Here is a 6,000-nt window from a genome sequence, read left to right as displayed (position 1 = left end):
CAAGCAGGTTTTTCCCTCTTATTGGTTTTCTCACCACCTGCTGCAGTCTGATGGATATGTCCTTCCGGACTCGGCCAGCTTGGTCAATAGTGCAACCACCTAGCCAATCTTGGTGATAGACGTTGAAGTCCCTCACCCAGTGTACATTCTATGCCCTTGCCACCCTCAGTGCTTCTTCCAAGTGGTATTCAACATGGAGGAGTACTGATTCATCAACTGAGGGTAGGCAGTAGGTGGTAATCAGCAGGAAGTTTCCTGGTCTGTGTTTGACCTGATGCCATGTGACTTCATAGGATCCGGAGTCAATGTTGTTTGGAGTCCCAGGGCCACTCCCTCAAGTCTGTATATCACTGTGCTATAACCTTTAGTGGATCTATTCTGCCACTGGGACAGGACGTACCCAGGGATAGTGATGGAAGAGTCTGGGACATTGGCTGTAAGGTATAATTCTGTGAGCATGACTATGTCACACTGTTGCTTGACAAGTCTGTGGGACAGCTCTCCCAACTTTGGGACAAGTCCCCAGATGTTATTGAGAAGGACTTTGCAGGGTCAACTGGATTGTTTCCAGTGCCTAGGTCAATGCCGGGTGGTCCTTCTGGTTTTACACATATTTGATGAAATGAAACAAATGAATTGGCTCTAGTTTCCAGCAATAGAAAGAGTGTGTACCTATTGAGATAAAGTGAGTACATGCTTGAAGGGTAGTGGAAATCTGGAATTCTCTCCCCCAAAAGGCTAAGCATTTGCAATTGAAATTTTCAAGACCGAGATTGACAGGTTTTGATTAGGTATCAGGGATATGTAGTCAACAATATGTAGCCACTTTCAGACCTGTGGCTATGTTGCTCTTTTGCCAATTGCTGGGAGGTGTGCAACAATCAGGTACCTGTAGTCCCATCCCCTTTCCCCGCCCTCCAGTTTAAATTGTAAATGCAGTTATAGAAGGGCCAACCAAAGCTTCTTCCCTCCACTTTATGGCACCACTTGGTGCTTCACACGCCATTCAAAACTGGTTTCACTGATTAACTGATAATGTTTAACTGATGCTCAGCTGAATGTATTCGAGAAATGCTGCTGTATGTTGGAGAGGTACCAGTAGGGAGTATACCCATTAATATATACTCCTTAGTTTGCTCTGTGGGGTAATTTTCCCAGTATGTGTGGGTGGAAGACCCTCCCATGCCCCAACGCATTTTGATTTTCTCATGTTCCTCATCATTTGACTTCTGCTCATTTCAACAAGTAAAGTTCTTGATACGAAGAAACTGGCCAGGCTTTCTTCAGCCATTGAATCACAAAACGTGATGAGGGGAACCTAGGATTCTCCAAATGAATTAGATTAGAGAAAATTATCAAATGAATTTTGCTGTGGCCTTGATGAAGTTTTTCTGCTGAGGTTTCTCGACTTAAAAGTGTGTGTTTTAGAAGCAGCTATTTTATAAATCAACTCTGCAATCAAGTAAAGTGAAAATCCAGACTAATGGTAACTTTTGTTTAATACACAGAGCACTCTTCCATTTTCTAGATCCCAGCACAAGTTTATTTTTCTCATTTCACCCACATCAGAAAAACAAGTTTCGAAGTGACTGAGACCAGCTGGCAATTTCTGCTGGGAGATGATGGGGGCTCTTTTTTTAACCAGGTGATGTCATACTGCTTGCAGCTATTAGTTAATCTGCATCCTATCAGAGAGCAAAATCAACTGCAGCAATGGTGCTGCAATATAAATGCGATGGTGTTCATATCGCCAGTGGCAGAGTCTAGAGTTAGCTCAGCTCAGTTGAAAGCGCTTGCCTCTGAGTCCGAAGGTTATGAGTTCAAATCCCACTACAAGACTTAAACACATATTGTCAGCTGATGTTTCATTGTAGTACTGAAGGAGTGCTGGTTGTCAAGCATGTTGACCTTCAGATGAGATGTTAAATCCTGGGCCCTGCCTGCCTTTTCAGCTGGCTATTACCAAGATCCCAGAAGACCAGACAGTCCTGGTGAGTGGAATCCAGTGCTCTGTATCTGAATTCTAGGTTAACATGCAGTGGGATACTTGTGTCGTGTGAGTGTGACTACCTGCCCCCACTGCCCTTTCCCTATCAGCTGGTATGAAGGAGCATTCATGTTGCAGCTTGTCAGACTGTTAATCAGCCAATGAATCTTTCCAGTACTTCACATTATTGTCCAAGAGAAGCGTGTGAAGATACAAAAACACTTTATTGCTGTTTGTGGGATCTTACTGTGTGCAAATTGGTTACCTTCATGACAACCGTAATCTGTGTGAATCACTGAGTCTTTTCTCAGACCGTGATGAGGTGATATAAAAATGTAGATCTATATTGATGGATCTAATACATTGTGCCTCTCATACCTGTCTGTCATCTTCATGTTCTGTTTCTCTGTTTCTCACCTCCTGTGTCTCCCTCATGTCACGCTCACGCAATACAAACTTATGAACTATAAATATGAACTTATGGCGTATAAACCTGAAGTGGACACTTTCCTGTAAAACAAAATGGAGTTGAGAGGTCAGGTGACCTTTACTTTTCTACCAACACACATGGAACTGCAAGAACCCCGAGCTAATTGTCATGCTTGGACAAGTCTTGTTGAAGTTATTGAAGTGCAAATGACCTTTCTGGACATATCTTTGGTAAGTCATAAGTCATTAAAATGCAAATGATCCTTCCTGTGGTAATGGCTGCATTTCTCCACTAATTAAAAAACAACTGTGTTCACAATACTGTTGCAGACTCTTTGATTCCAAACTTGAAATCCAGAAAATGGGTGGAGAAAGGTCTGTTTTTATCAAGATGGTCTGTGGATGAGGGATACCTGGAATCCGTTATCTGACAATGGCCAAACCATCAGAACCTATTTATGAGGACAATGAAAAGAGATACTCTGGTCACATGACAAAAACTAGGTTTCTGATAAGGGGTTTTAATAAGGCATATTCTGGTTCAGAGACAGAAAAAAATATATGTCAATGAAGGGAAAAGACCACCAGCTTTAAGCCACATGAAGGCAGTGACTCGAGTTGGACCTGCACTGTCCACTTGAGGAACTGTACCAGGGCTTCACTGTTGAACCTTGACTGGATTGTGCCAAGAAAAATCTGCTGCTGCAAACATAACACAACAGTGAAACCGTCCTCCTAAACCTGCAGAGCTTTTCTTCAGTGGATAAAAATGGATTACAGGCCTGCATCGTTTCAAGTCTTCACCCCAGGGAAAAGCAAGTGTAGCAGAGAACTCTTGAAATCATAAGACCTAATCGCATGCTACTTTTATAACCGTAATCTTTTCTTGAGTGTGTGCGTATCTGTATGAGTGTCAGAGTAGTTGCAAGTATTCAGGTTTTGAACAATAAATCTTTCGTTTAAAACTTACAAGAAAACCTGTCATGTGTCAAACACTCAGGAGCTAAAACCATTTTTTAAAATATGCTGTCTTCGGTCAGTCGAGAAGTGAAAAGGGGGACCATCCCTATCATCTCTCTCCTGTCCGTAACACTCATCTCTTTGTTTCTGTCACTATTTCTACTCTTTATTTGCCCCTCATTTTGATCTTTCGCTTATTTGGTGCATGGCATCATGTCATGGAAAGGGAGCTACTGAGAGCTAAAAGCTGCATTTTCGCTGGCAGGTGTGGGATAAATGTGGCCAAGCTCTTTCTATTCCTCCCACTGTTACTATTGCTTTCCCTTACTCTTTGCTTTCCAGTTATCCCCTCTACTTTTCATCACCCCCTTGTTCCAATCACCTCCCATTCCTCTTTGCTTTGGAACTACCCACCAAGCCCTACCACTCATTCTCCATCCACTCATTTCCTAGTCCCCATTCACTCCTTTTAATTGTGGGAGAGAGAGGGGAGCACAGTAAGAAGTTGCTCTCCTTGCTGATTTTTCAGCCCTCTGCTCATCATCTCCCTGCACCATGTATCTGCTACATTTCCCATCACCCATATCCTCGTCCTCAACCTATTTACCCATTGCTCCCTGTGCCATTCCTCCCTGCACCTTACTACTCTGCTGCTTTGTATCCTCTACCCCTCGAGTATCCTTCACCCTATGTGGTCTCTGTCTCCTAATCTTAGGATCCCCATTTCCCAGTTGAATATTGGGAATCCAACAGCAAAAGGCAGGGGTCAAATTGGAAGGGAAGGGGAAATGTAGGAGGGGACAGGAGAGAAAGCGTGAAGGAGGAGGGTAAAACAGAGTGGCAAAGAGGAGGGGAAAATGGAGGATAAAAAGAGTACGGGGAAAGGAATAGAGAAAAGAGGAAAGAGAAAGAGGAGTAGAAAGGGGAGGAGAGAAGGAGCAGAAAGAAGGGAAGGGGAATGTGGGGAGGGAGAAAGGAAGGTAGCGGGATGGAAGATAAGATGGAAGGCAGGTGGATGAGGACAGGGAGTAAAGGTGGAGGGAACATTACTGCAGGGACAGGGAGAGTTGGAAACTATCGGTCGGGGAGGTTGTGTGATGGGTGCGGGGTTAGGGGGGTGGGGCAGCTACCCTTTCTACTGCCAGACATTAAATTCTGTCCAGTAGGGGTGTGGGGAGATATTTTGTTTTCCTACAGCCTGACCTCCAATTCTCTTTCTTTCCTGCCCATCAAAAGGGTCCTGCATTCTTTTAATAGGGATGGTGAGAGGTTGAGGGTTTGTTTTCGAGACAACATTTAATCCAATGGAGGTGGGGTGGGGGAGGAGTTGAAGCCTAAACAAAACATTCATTCTGGGAGTCTATTTCACCACAAACTATAACTCAGTTGTACATTTATAATAAGTTTGTGAGGTGAGGAACTAGTGAGTATCTGTGACCTTTGTGCCAAAATGGCTTGAACTTCCCTTTTCAGTTTTTACCATGTAACAACTTTGCTTTAACTCTGAGGCCTCTTGAATTATTCGTGTGGCGCTGGGAATGATTGAGTCACTTACTCAATGGTCAAATTAAAATTTGGATTCTGGGTAGATGGGTTTGCAGTCAGGGTTGGGCTACTGAGAACTTGAGTATTTAAAAAGAATGGTATAAGTTTATTAAACTTTAATTAGTCCAATAACTCACCTTTACTAAGATGGCTATAAGGAACACCAGGAATTACAGTGCAAAACCTGTTCACAGAACCACTCAGTGTCCATAGCATATAACTGCAGCATCACAAGCTGTCACATTCATGGGAAAATCCTATTAAAGATGTGACAAGGCAGGTTTTAACACGTGTCAACACAGTTAACATGGAGGATTCCATAGACACTTTTGACGTTGTTTGAATGGAAGCATGATGAGACATACAATGTGTAACGCTGTGATAGATAGGTGGAGCTAGTTTCTTTCTAAAGTATATTGAGACAATGGCAAAAGCCAATCCAAGTTGCAATTTCTCTGGTGACGGGCAGACTGAACACCATTAATCTTTTTCCTCTATGAATTTACATATGCTTCCTTTCAGCTTGTATCTTCTTATGGATTTAAACTTATAACAATGCACTTGGACTGTATGTGTAGTGTTGGTGCAAAGCAATTATTTTCTTTGCCATCTCTAGCCAGCAATGTAAATCCAGAATCAGCACCTATCCATCTGCCCATAGGAATAACAACATTGGGGAAGGCCCATCACCAGAAACCTTCAGGTTTCAATGTGAGCTTTTACACAACTGTGTGTGGTAAGCTCATATATCTGCAGTTGTTCAGCTGTTGCCAGCAGTGGTCCAAATTCCATCCCACAATGTAGACAGAACAGATTCTAAAGCACTGGGTACCTACAATATAAAATGGCATTAATTACTGAAAATACAAATGCCAATCAGATTCTTTTTAAAATTAGCGTTCCATAAAAAATGAGTTTCTTCGCTAATTGAAAGATAATTGTTCATTTTTGCAAAACCGGAGTGTTTCATAAAGGCAACTGCACAGTGTCTCTTGGTTTGATATCTGAGGGAAGTGTGGCAGAAAGAATTTGAGAACAGTAATGCATTGGGAGAGATGAAACTCAAGACAATTAAGGGA

Source organism: Heterodontus francisci, chromosome 16 (assembly GCF_036365525.1).
Source record: "Heterodontus francisci isolate sHetFra1 chromosome 16, sHetFra1.hap1, whole genome shotgun sequence".
NCBI lineage: Eukaryota > Metazoa > Chordata > Chondrichthyes > Heterodontiformes > Heterodontidae > Heterodontus > Heterodontus francisci.
The sequence above is the reverse complement of the archived record's forward strand: the minus strand, read 5'-3'. Positions refer to the sequence as shown.